The following is a 13,574-nucleotide window of genomic DNA, read 5'->3' on the forward strand; positions in this document are numbered from 1 at the left end:
CCAGCCTTGTTTTGGGCTGGTGGGATAAAGCCACTGGAGCCCCTGTGCCAGCAGCAGGGCATGCCTGGCCCAGTGAGTGCTGGGCTCACTCCCACGAGCATCCCAGTCCACACTGGGAATTTCACTGTTGGTGCCTGAGAGCTGGCAAGGGAAGCTGCAAAGGAGAGGTGACTTAGAGGGAAGCTGTGAAAAGGTGATTCAGCTGCCTGACTTGATTTTAAGGTGCTGGATGCACTCACACACACAGACACTTTCCCAAGGAGCAGCAAGGGCATTTATTTATTTTCTAATCTCTACTCCACATCCACAGAGTTCATAGAGCTGGAGCAGTCTCCTGGTGTGTCCTGATAAATTCCCTGATTGTTCCTGCTCCAAAGAGAGGACCTGGAGCTGGCAGTTACCTTGGGGTACAATGTTGGGATTCACCAGACAGGATTACAGAGGGGGCTTTTCTTCTGAGTGCGGGAGCTGGAAGTTTGTCTGCATTTCTCTCCTTGCACCGCATCTCCAAGGAGGTTTTCACTTTCTAAGAAGGATGTTACCCACTGAGCTATTCATAGCAGTTAAATGAGAAAAGGGGTTAATAAAATACATGCTAGAAAAAAGAAAATAAGATTAGAAGGACTGATGTTTTGGCTGTGAGGCCTTCAGTGGGCTGCAGAGAGACGGGGAAAAAAGGAACAAGATTATTATTTCTTTTCTCTAGCTCAAAGAACTTCATGGCCAGAATGGCACCACTAATCCAATTTTCTTTCTAACAAGTATTTTATCAACACCTCTTTCTTTTTTCTCCCCTCTATTCTCCTTCCTTCAGTCTCTACACTGACATCTGATTAGCTGCATTAAAACTAGTTTCAGCTCCAGGCTGACTCTGCTCTGTTTCTGGGGCTCTCAGGAGCTGGGGTCCCTCAGGACTGTGCCCATCCTTCCCCTGCTCACGTGTGCCTGTGCACACACAGTCCCTGCACTTTCTGGGCACCTGGTTTTCCCTGGCTGACCACAGCAAAGTCTCTTTTCCAGGCGCTCGGCCCCGCTTGGCAGAGGATCAGATGCAGCTCCACTGAAAGCAAACAGCCGCCTTTCCGAGGGAGTAAATATTTCGCAACGTGTTACTTCAGTCTTATTTATTATGAACATATTTTCCCTTTTATCCGGGGATTTGCCAACTCTCCGGAGTCACAAAACCTCGCCGCGGCCTCGCGGAGGGCGGCGTGCCTCTCCTCCCCCCTGCCATTCCGGGGGATGCAGAGATCTGGATTTCACCCAGCCCTGCTCCCCTCTGGGAGAGGGGGATGTGCTGCAGGAGCCTGGCGTCGTCCCCTGCTCCTTCCCAGGGACACCTGAGGTGGCACTTTTGGTGTGAGCAGTGGTGTTGGGTCGTGGAGCAGAGTGGGGAGTTCCCATTCGGACCAGTCTGCCCCAGGATGTCCTGGAGGGGTTTTGGGGCAATACATTCCTGTAATGTACTGCCCCAAAACCCTGCAGGAGGAGAGGAGTCGCCCTCCTGTTATCTGCCTTCTCTCCTGAACCTGCTGGAGGGAGAAAAAGGGAAGATCTGGTGTGAGGGATGGTGCTGGGGGAGACCATCAGGAGGAGACCCTGGAGAGGACCCTTTATCTTGGGCAGAGGAGAAAATGAATTCAAGCCTTAAGAGAACCTGATTCATCTTTGTCAGCCCATGACTCCTGTCTGGCTGGGGAAACTGCTGCTGCACTGGAGGTGTGATGGGGCTGGGAGGGCCCTGTGGCTCCAGGCTCTGCTCCCCTGGGCAGGTGGGCTTTGGTAGTGCTGTGCTTTGCTTCCCTCAAGGGCTAAGAAAGCAGAACTCCTCCCTGCAAGGTTTGCCTGGGCCTGGGGAGGTTTTGAGGTGGGGTTTGTGCACCTGTGAGCCCAGCAGCAGCTCTGGGACTGCTGGCACCATGAGGTGCAGCCTTTGCCTGGGTCACTCATGGGAGATAAAATTCCCCCTGAGTGTGTCAGGATCAGAGGTCACAGGGGAAGCTGCTTGGCCACTCTGCTGCTTTCAGAGGGATTGGGATCATGGAGAGCCAAGAGATTTTCTCCACTGTGTTTGATTCTATTCCTCCATATACTGAGCTGGGAAAAGAAGGTTGAGTAACAATCCTAGTGCAAGAGGGGGTGTCCCTGCAGCCAGCCCCTCCTGTGGGATGGGGCCAGCCCTCCATGGGATGAGCCCGTGCTCCCCAGGGTTCCCAGCAGCTGAGGAGGCTCCCCAGGAGCTGGGCTGTGCCCTGACCCAGCCCAGACAGCCTGTCCAGCGTTTTTACAGGAACAAGGAGAACTTTATTCCTTTGTTACCTCCTTGGATCACCTCCCTGTTCCCTGAGCATCCAGGTGCTGATAACTGGCCAAAGATCAGAGCAGCTGGAGCAGGAGCGAGTGGCTGAACCTGGCTTTGCTGCCACAATTTGGGATTACTGTTTAGGCAGGAATTAGCTGGCACAGGGAACCCTCCTGGACCTCTGGGCTCCTGCATGGAGGGCTCTGAGGTGGAGGAGCAATGACCCGCCGTGGCTCGGGGTGTGAGGAAGCATCTTGGGCTGCTCCCATTTGTTCCTAATCCTTCTTGGCTCTTCCCTTCACTGGAAAATGAGACCGTGTTGGAACACGACCTTGGTTCAGCATATTAATTAGTGGGATGTTTGAGATAGGTCAGCAGTTAAGTGCAGACAGGCACGGTCATGCTCAGGGTAACGTCAGGGGCTGGGAGTTAATCCTGCCATTCCAGTGGGGTTCACTCAGCTCCAGCTGGGGGAACAGCAGTCAATTGGATCTTTGCAGTCAGATTTCACTTTTGATGGGAAATCAAAATGCTCTACAAGCAGAGAGGAGTTTCTGATTCATGCTTTTTTCCTTCCCTCTATAGCAAAGCTGAAATTCCAGGGCCTGTTTCAGCCAAACCCCAGAATGTGGGAATTCTGGGATGCAGCAGTGATCTGTAGTGGACGTGGTGGTGTGACAGGGATGGGTGACACTGCCATGGCCCAGCCACTGTGTGCTCCTCCACCCTCCCATGCTCTCCTTGCCCAGGCTTCATGGGATGTGCCATCTGGGTTTGTGAAATGCAGAGTAAAAGCTACACCTCCCATGTTGTACTGAGTTTAAAAAAGAAGGTTATTTAGTTGCAATATAGGGTTTATCAGGATTTCCTCTGAGTTGGCTCCGTTTCTGTAGGAAAACCTTTCCTGTCAGCACATTTTCCACTGATTTGATGGACAAGACCAGCAGGACCCCACTGAACCAGCAAGTGACCCCCCATTCTGGGCAGTAGCATGAGCACCTTGGGGTGCACCAGCCACCAGCCGTGACCTCCCTCTCTCCATTTCTCCATCCCAGATGTGGTGTTTGATGTCCCTGCCTGGTGTCACCTCTTCCACCAGCCCTGCTCTGGACCCCCAGTGCCACGTGCCTGCTCCACAGCCACCCCTCCCTGCGCAGGCTTCGTTAGCATTTCTCAATCAACGCTTTCTCATTAGTGGCTGGGGCCACTGGGAGCTTTGAATGAAGGTGGAGCCGGGCCAGAAAAAGATCCTCTCCTGAAAAATTATAATGAAAGCAATAATGGCTGGGTCCTTGAGCAATGCCTGCCTATGACAATTGTTGTCTGGAGGCTACTTAATTACGAAACTCTGTTCTCAGCCTCGGGCTTCACGGTCCTGTGCCTTTACTCTCTCTTGAGCAATGTTTTATTGCTATTGTCCTCAACCTACTTCGTATCAAGTTCAGAGTATCTGAAAGTTATATGAAATGTATGTTGGTTCTCTATTCTATTTGCATGAATTTCTTGTATTGTGGGGTTTGTTTGGTTTTTTATCGGTATCTGAAAGCCTAAAGCTGGGATTATCTAAAGGATTATAGGAGAATTAGGCACCCAAAGCCAATTGATTTCTCGCTGTGAATTAGCCAAGTGCATTTGGAGGGCTGGTTCTGGTCTGTGCTCATCGTTTCAGGTCCACCTTGTAGCATCTCGGTAGAGAGCTCAGCTCAACTCGGGTGGCCTTAAAAAGGTGCTGAAGCAGGAGCAGTCAGTAGGAAAGTGCAGGTATGGAGAGGGAGACATGGCCCTGAGACATTAAACCGCCTTTGAAAATCTCCTTCTGACTCCCTGAGGCTCTCTTGAAAATGCCACTCTAAGTTACCATCAATTTTGATAATTAAGCACTGATTTAATTTTAGAGTAACAATAATTGTCAACATTTTCCAACCCAAGCACCTTAAATTAGACACGCAGCTCCGAAGGCTGGCGCGGGATCAAAGCGCGGCGGCGCGAGGGTTTTGGGAGATGCTGAGCACACACTGGGGTTGTGCTCAGGACTTCACAAACCCAGGCCATGTGGGCTTGGTCCCCTGCCAAACGAGGTGCACTCAACATGCGTTTCAACACCTCGCTTTAGGCACCTCGGATTAAAAAAATTAAAGGCAAAGAGCTGGCTGGGAGTGTTGCTCTGATTTTCCCCGGATGGTGAAAGCGCAGCTTGGCTGTGGTTCTGTGAGGAGAGGGCTGGGTCTCACCTCGGAGCCCATGCAGGCTGTGACAGGGATGTCCCAGGTGGATTCCCTGAGAATCCCAAGTCCCAAGAAGGGACTCAGCGTCCCACGGTGGCTTTGTGCTGGGTGCTGGCCAAGGAGCCCTTGGTGGCAGCGGGGTGCAGTGGCAGGGATGCTGCTGCTGCTGCCAGGGAAGGGCAGGAAGGATTCCCTCTGGGGCATCCTACCTGGGGTGGAATCCTTGCAGAGAAGGATGGCCAGGAGCTTGAGGACCCCTTGTTTTGGGGTGGGGGTCAGGAGGGTCCCCAGCTCAGGGCACCCACCCCGTGTCCCCGAGCAGGGCGAGGTGCCCTGGCCAACATCAAAGGCTGATGAAGCCAATCCTTTCCTCCTATCTCTCCTCGCTTTGATGAGCTTCACCTCGACGTGCTCCCCACGCCCAGCCCCACCCCGGGCTGGTGCTTTTGCTTTATTTTTAGCAGTGATTTGGAAATTGCTGGGCCTCCCTTTTTTTATTTATTTTTTTTTCTTTCATTCCCCCCTTTTTTGTTCCTCTTCATCTTTCTTTTTTTTTTTTCTTTTTTCTTTCCTTTTCTTTTTCTTGCCAAGGCTCTGTCAGAGCCCCCCGAACCCCCAGCCAGCCGTTAAGGGCACATTCACACCTCTTCCCCTTGCCTTGTCTCCCCTTTATTCTTATGAAGCTCTCATTGATTATTGCCCTTAAATTCCTCAGTCCGGTCATAGATAAAAGGATAACCACTTCAAAGCAAAGTGTTAAGAGTTTAACCTCGAGCTAAAAGAGTGGACAACAAGGTAATTGAGGGTAATAACTGATCACAGACCTACTTTCAAAGGCACATGCAAGCCTCACTTTCAGATGGCTTTAATTTTATTAACATTTGTAGCAGCTCTAGATGCTTTTGAATCATTACAAACTTCAAAGCTTGAGGTAACACTCCAAATGGAGAACCTGACACCAGGTTTTTTGTTCAGGCCCACATCATATTGATAGTCTCTCTTGCAAGCATGTAACATCTCTTCTCAAACTATAAAAACCTAGATGAAGAAAATATTGCCAATGGAGAAGATCAAAGCTTGAACCTCCCTTTGAATGATCCCAAAGAAGTCAAAACAGAAAACAACAAGGGGAAAAAATGCATCTATATTACTCCAACTGTCTTTATCCATATTTAAACTTGTCTGCTGAGGCAGATGAGGATGGATCATTCTCCCTGAGTTTTATCAAACTATTTGGCTGATCCTCTGTTTCTCTTTGGGCACTTGGAGCTGGCCCTTTGTCTTTTTGTGGTGTTTAAACCCAAGACTTTGGGAGCAGCCCATAGAGGAACAGCCCTGACCCAGCTGGGAAGGCAGCCAGGTGAGGCAAACCAAAAAAAAATACATTTATAAACTGAAAACACAGAGACTAAAATGAAAATTATAAAAACACCCGCAGTGCTCCCTTCTCCAGCCCCTGCTAATGCCAGGAATAAAGGTCATCTGTGGATGCTGAGCTGGTTTACAGCCAAATGGGGCCAGTGCCCCTGTGCCCAGGATGTGCCCGTGGGCACCCCGGGCTGGGCTGGCTGCTGCAGCTCCTGGTGCCTGACCCCAGTGCAGCCATTCCACACGGTGAACGAGCCCAGGAATTGATCCAGGATATAAATAGCCTTTTTCTTTGTCTATTTTTTGTGCGGGAAGGGTTATTTTTAGCTGGGTGAGTTCCCTGAGCTAATGCCTGAAGCATTCACAATGAAGGGGGTGGCCCAAGGAAGCGGGCTGGCCCTGCTGCCAAAAAACACATCCCTGCTCCCCTCTGCAGAGGGGCTGCTGCCACTTCAGCTGGTGCCCAGGCTCTGTGCAGCTTCAGTGGTCAGGGAGAACCTCCCCAGCCTCTGTAAAGTCATCAAGAGAAGAAAAAATTACTTGCAATATTTTTCTCTTACTGGTGTGCAGCAGGTTTTATAGTGGTGTAATCCTTTCCTCCTGATTTGCATGGGTGTAGTAGCAGCATTAGGCAGGTTATTATTTTAGTGCACTCCAGGACAAAGGGCTGGCTTTGGCTCCAGGGTGTTGAGCAGTGTCCCAGCTGTGACTGCAGCAGAGCCATGGAAGGGTTTGGATGGGAAGAGACCTTAAAACCCATCTCCTTCCTCCCCCTGCCATGGGCAGGGACACCTTCCACTCTCCCAGGGTGCTCCAAGCCCTGTCCAGCCTGGCTGGGCACTGCCAGGGCTGGGCTGGTCCTCCTGGCACAGCTCAGAGCTCCCAGAGCCACCCCAGCTGGAGCTCAGTGGGTTCTTCAGGGAAGGCCAGGGCTGGGTGACCAGCTCCAGCTCTCTGGCCCAGGGTTTTTATCAGCTCACGGGTGACAGATCCACATTCCCAGTGCTGGCTGTGTCAGGTGTATCACAGGAGAGCCTCATTATCCGTGTTCACTTCAAGAGCAGATGTCAACGTGTCTGAGCTTGTGGAACCACATCCTTTTAAAGGTATTAAACAGCTCTGTCTTGAGCCTGCTCTGATACTACATTCTCCATGAACTGAAATAAATTTAATATAAACAATTAATCAATTTAATAAAAATAAAATAAAATTTAATTTATGTAATATATAAATCAATTTAATAAAATTCAATTTATTTATAATATAAATAAATATAAATATTTATTTAGTAAATAAATTTAATATAATTTTATATCTGCTCTTGGGTTGGGCATGTGCCTGTGTAACGAAAGGACAATGGTGTAAATTGCTTAAATCTATGGAATTTACTAATGTTTTGAAGTTAATCAGCTATTCCAGCATTTCTTTCATTGAGCCCATCATCAGACAGGGTGGATAACTGGAACCCAGCACTAAAACATGCCACAGGTGCCCAAGGCAAGCCCTTGCAGACCTGGAGCTGCACAAGGTGTGCTCAGAAGTCACTGCCCCTGTGGCCAGCTGGTTCCTCTGGAGCTGCTCCATCCCCCAGGCCCGCAGGGAGCAGGAGGTGCCCCGTTTTCCTGGGAGCTGATCATCATCCCAATGGCCTTTGGGGAGAGATCCACCATGGCAGTGCTCTCAGTTACTCTGAGCAGCCAGGCATGGGATGGGGATCATAATCAAAGCGTTCTTTCCATGATTCCCAAAGTTTTATTTTCCATTCCCAAGCAACCCCCTTCATCCATGACTGAGGTGAGGTAAGTGTTCTCCTTCCAGCTTGCAGGGGGCTTGTGTGGAAGCTCTGATTTCCATTCCATGCACAGAGGGGAACAGACCCTAAATGCATCTCTGACAAATCCCTCAGAACCTGTGTTTTTGGAGGTGAAACAGCTCTGAGTGTCCTTCGGAGGTGTGGAACACCCCAGCAGTGTGGTTGTCCTGTAGCCAACCCTGCTCTGCATCACCCACAGCAGGATTTCAGCTTTTACTGCTTTCTAGGAGTTTCTAGGGCTTCCCCCAGGTGGAAATGTTCCCGTTACAAACTAAACTTATCTCAGGAAGCAGCAGCTGGGACTTGGGAGGTGACAGCTCCCCTCAGTGCTTCCTGCCATGGTCACCATCCCCTGTCAGGGGCTCCCCCTGCACCAGCATTAATGAGCTGATCTGCAGCCTTGATTAGAGGGGCTTTGATTAGTGTGGAGGGGATGTGCTGGCCTTTTCCAGGGGAATAACAGCAAGGTAGGAACTGCTTCAGTGCCAGAGGATCCTCCTGGGGATGGGTTTTGTTCCTTGGAATGGTTCTGGGAGGAACAGGAGTGCTGGGGAAATGATTATCCAGACACTTGTGAATGCTACCAAAAAAAGGAGGGGGGATCTCTCAGTTGTGATGTGAAAGAGTTGGATTATGCTCTCAGGATAACAGGAGATTTGAGTTAGAATTGTTTTCAAATATTAGAAAAAAAAACCCCAAAGTGTTCTAATTTCAGTTCTGGTGGGAAAAGAGGGAAAAGCCCAGAAGCTGTTTGGGGATGCAGAAATGGGGATGTGGTCTGACAACACTTCAGTTTCTCCTGAGTTTCAGTAGTAGGAGGTTCCCAGTCCCCCCAGTTTCTTATGGGGAGAAAGGACACTGGGTAATTTCCAGGATTCTGTGAAAGGATTAGAAAGCAAAAGGAAAAAAAAAGATTAAAATAGTATTTTGATGGTTTCTCCCCCAGCATGAAGATTTCTAGTAAAAAGAAAATATTCATTAATGAAATGTATGTCCAAGCAGCCTTTTTGGGTCTGGGCAGGAGAGAGACTGACCTCACACTCAGCAAGTTTTCCCTTCCTTTTAATGAAAAGGGAAAACAAAGCTGCCAATATTAATTATTTAAGGATTATGATGGGGATTCCCACAGTGGAAGAAAACACCTTTTCAAACAATAAATAGGGCTTTGGCAGAGGAAGATACAATCTACTAAAAAGAAATGTAGTTAGACTGGGAGAAGGGGGAGCAGTAAAATGTGATTTTAACTGAAATGGCACCAATAATTTGGTGCTGGTTTGGACACAGCTGCTCAGGAGGGGTGACCTGAGGATGTGGGGGGGAGGCTTTCTCCATGCAAAGCCTCCTCTCTCCAGCCTGCATTTCACACCTGGAAATAGAGGCATCCTTAAGAAAATTAATGTTTCTTTTGTGGCCTCAGGACCGGTCCAGCTTTTGAGAGGCATCTCCCAGCTCCTGACAGCACCACGGGGGCTGGGATCTCACAGCCTTCACTGTCCTTAATTCTGGGAATTGAATGGACAGGCAGAAACAAACCAAAGCAGGTATAATTTTACTCAACTTTGACAGCACACCTGAAAATAACCATGCACAAAGGGCTTGGGTTTGTTCGTTTTTTTGGTTTTTTTTGGTTTTTTTTTTTTACTCCTGGAACTGAAAAGTTTTATTTGACTTTATGATCTGCAAGTTTTCCACTAGTCAGGAAAGCCTGTTCTCTCCTAGCTGTTGTCTCTCCTCCTGCCTTTTCCATTACCATCCTGCTTGAAGGGCTGTGTGGATCAGGGTATTTGGGTGCAGGCAGTGTTTTTGGGATGCCCTGGAGCAGGCAGGGTGGGAGTGGGCTGTGGCAGCCCACAGGCACCGAGCTGCACGGCAAGGGTTAAACTCCATGCTGCAGCTGCAAAGCCCAATTTCTTTATTTCCTGTTAATGACATTATTGCCTACATAAAACCATTGAAACATGTTTCTTTCATTTGTTTAATTTCAAATTCTGAGCACACTAGCTGGAAACTATGTTTAATAGTTAAACTCAAAACATTTGGATTTCCTTCCCTCGCTGAGATTTGCAGGGAGTGCACTTCATCCTTAGTTGGGTTTTCAAGGAGCCATTTTTACACAGCCATAGGAGCCAGCCAGAAAACAAACCAGATAAAATTGCAGAATCAAATCACATCAGTTCAGGCTGGTAACACATCATATATTTCCCTTCCTCTGCAGTCAGGCCAAGATACCATCAGCCCCAAGTCGTGTTCTCCTCCAGGAGCATCCAGAGCCAGGACACCCCTCTGTGCACGCAGGAGAAGGGTTTCCCTGAGCATGCCTGGAAAAAATGTTCCTGTTTCCATGAAAAAATGGAATGGAATCTCCTCCAGGCCCTGCTGGCAGGGATGCTCTGTCACCTCCCCATTCCTGGTGCAGAAGGAGGAGGGCACCTGTGGGGGGACCTGAGCCACCTCAGGCTGGAAGGGAAGTCCTTCAGTCTGAGCCTGCTGGGCAGATAAAGCTCCAGGCTGCCACAGACACGGTGTCTGGTGGTGATTTTAGCAAAAGCTCTGGGAGGGGTTTGTGCCACTGTCCCGTTTGTCCCCTCAGGGTGATGGACATACATTCACAAGTTGTTGTGTGGAGCTGATTGCTTGCACGGTGGAGTGTCTAAAAGTCACTCACAGGATTAGAGCATGGAGAAACTGGGCTTTGAACCACTTCAGATCCAGCTTCTCCCTGGCACCATGTGCTAATGAAACCCAGAACCAGCATTGTTTACCAGAAGCAGTGAGTAGAGGTGGAAAAACGAGGCATGTGGCCCTGAAGAGGACTTTAAGGAGTCATCACTGGCATGACAAGAGAACCACACTCATTGTTCTGCCATGGCAGCATGGGTACATCCCTGAGAGCCACAGCAGTGCTCAATTTCCCATCAAAAACTGTATTTTAAAAAAAAATCAAGATAATTTAAATGCTACATTCCAGGGCCATATGCAGGGACACCTTCCATTAGACCAGGTTGCTCCCAGCCCTGTTCAGCCTGGGATTTCCAGGGATGGGGAATCTTGCTGTCCTTGTTACAGGAAGGTGGCAGAGAAAGCCATGCCTCGTTTGTGCATGGTGAGGAAGGGGTGGTGGAAAAAATAAGTCATGGGAAAGTGGTCATAAATATCCTCATTTACCTCTTTTGCTCCCACCCTCTCTTCAATCACTGTTCTGCGCAGGTGATGGAAGGAGTTCAGAAATGTTAATAGATAGCAAAGTGCTGTGTGTGTTTTATCAGCTCTCCTGGAATGGTTAATGCTGATATCCTGCCCCTTTCAAGTCTCAAAAATCTGGGCAAGCGTGTGCAGATAGCAGGGAGTGCACTGAACAAAACATCAAGGAAAAGAGTCTGTAGGGGGGAATGGAAATGGTAAAAGGATTATAGGAGAGAAAATGTATCGGACTTATCTGGCGCTAGTCACTAACAAAAGTGTGTCAGTTTATGGAATGAACTTCAAATCCCATAAAACTAATTGTGTGTTTTCTTGTCTTATTTGTGAGTGTCTCTGGCAGTGCTCGTCCCCCCCACTGGAAAAGCATGTCTTTGTGTGGATAATACCCTGTGCCTGCAGTATGTGGGGAGATTACACAGCCCATCGGGTTCATACCTCTTAAACTAATGATGTTAAACTAGTTTATTAAAAAAAAAAGAGAGAGAGAATAACTTCAAAGGTTCACATGTGGGTTGCAAACCTCTCATGTCTTCTGTATACAGGGTCTTCCTCTTATTTTGATCAAGGCTGTTCCCAGCACTTCTGCTGAAATAGTCCCAAGCCTTTGATCTCGTTATCACCGTGACCACCAGCGCGAGCGCGGTGACAGAGGGTGACATCAGCCCCACTCGTGGGGCTGGATCCTACCCTCTGAGGGACCTCCCTGGGCTCTGCCTGCCACTGGGGAGTTTTCCTGCTGGGAAAGTGGTTTTTAGACCCTGGCCCACTCTGGCTCGGGGTCTAAATCCCCAAGGTGGGAAGAGTAAATAGGGAAGGGCAGGCACAGGGATGGAGGGGAGGGCTTGGAGGGGTCTTGGAGGGGATTGGACCCCCAGTGGGGGCTGTGCATGAAGAGGAGGGAGCTCTCTCAGCATGCTTGTTTCATGTTTCCTCTTTATTTTCCATCCACGTCCTTGAGACCCCCTGGCAGTGCCCAAGGCCAGGCTGGACAGGGCATGGAGCAACCTGGTCCAGTGGAAGGTGTCCCTGGCCATGGCAGGGGCGTGGAACAGGATGAGCTTTAAGGTCCCTTCCAACCCAAACCAGTCTGGGATTCTGTGATTCAATGATCCTACCGTGGTTTGAGCAGAGGTGCATCAGCAGAGTCAGACACAGCACTGTGCTCTGACCTGATGGTGGGGTAGGACAGCCTGTGCTGGCATCTCCTGGTGGGGCTGGCCAGGCTGTAGTGACATCTCTCGGGTTTTTTGAGGTTCCCCATGAGGAAGGCAGTCCCCTGGCCCATGGTGTGTCCCTGACTTTGTCCCCTGCTTGAGGACTTGTGGCTCCTGACAAGCACAGTGTGGGCACTGCTCTGATGGGCTGGGGCTGCTGGGTTTGGTTTGGTTGAGCTCCTGGACCCCGTCACCTCCACAAAGCCTTACAGGGCTCTCCCTGGTGCAGCCCTCAGAGCCTGCACGCTGCTGGTGTCTGAGCTGGTGTTCTGTGGGAAGACAACAACCCAGAGCCATCTCTTTTGGAGCAGAGCCTGTGGGCACACAGGAGCCAGGTTAGCTGGGGGCAGTCAGGAAGAGCCCAGGAGTGTGGACTGGCACATCTGAAATGCTCTTAAAGACCCCTCTGCCTTTTTCTTTCCCACTTCTTTATTTATTTATTTTTTTTTACTACCTGCTCTAAAAAAAGCTCAAAGTAAAAAAAAAAAAAAAAAAAAATTAATTTCTCTTTATTGTGTAGCTTCACTGTGAACTGGTTCTTTTAATCTAAAATTATTCCTTTTTGGTGCCACAATCTGACTTCAAGCTTCTTTGCTGCCTGTGAACATGACACACAGCAGCAGCCAGAGAGGAGGGGACAGGCTGTGTCTGGCCTTTGCTGGGCACCAGGAGGGCTGAGCACGGCTGGAGGACTCTGCTTTAAACAGCTTTTTGCAGTCCTTTTCTCCCTCATTTGACTGAGTTTTTTATCTCAGATGCAGAGAAGGGCTAACAAATAAAATATAAATAGTTAATTTTCCCTCTGTTCAACCTGGGAATTCAGATTCAAGTTTAGACAGGAAAATCAGAAGGAAATTCAAAGATCGTCTGCTTTCTTGATGACAGCAGCTCCTACCAGAACACAGAGATTCCCTGTAGATCTGCGAACAAGGACTTCCAGAAGCTGATAAAGATGAAGAAAACTCTGGAAGACCTTCCTGTACCTGCCACCGCCTGCCTAGTTCACCACATTGCTTTCAAATCCCAGGCACGGCGTGACTCTTCCCTGTTGGCAGGAGGAGAAAAGAGACTCCCTGACCGGACAGGAGCTGCCCTGGGCAGGACAGGCTGCTCCCTGGGCACCTCCACACAAAGGCACGGCCCCAGGGGCTCGCCCTGCCCTGCTCTTGCTCCCCCAGGTCCCTCTCTGCTGGCACAGGGAGGATGGGGGTCAGGCAGGTGTTTGGGTGGGCTGCCTCTCTGCCCATGAAATTTGGTGAATGAAGTCCCTGTCTGAGTTTCTGGGTTCCCTCCCAGGGCAGTGCTATTGCACAACGGGATTTGGAGAGAACCACTCGGTTTAATGGCATTTTTATGAAATGGGATGAATGAGACTTAATGAGATTTTCTTCCAAAGGGAGCGAGGCCAGGGTTTTCAGTCTCCATTATAATGGTTTAATTTTCTGTGCTGT

Source organism: Passer montanus, unplaced genomic scaffold (assembly GCF_014805655.1).
Source record: "Passer montanus isolate IOZ18808 unplaced genomic scaffold, ASM1480565v1 scaffold35, whole genome shotgun sequence".
NCBI classification, from domain to species: domain Eukaryota; kingdom Metazoa; phylum Chordata; class Aves; order Passeriformes; family Passeridae; genus Passer; species Passer montanus.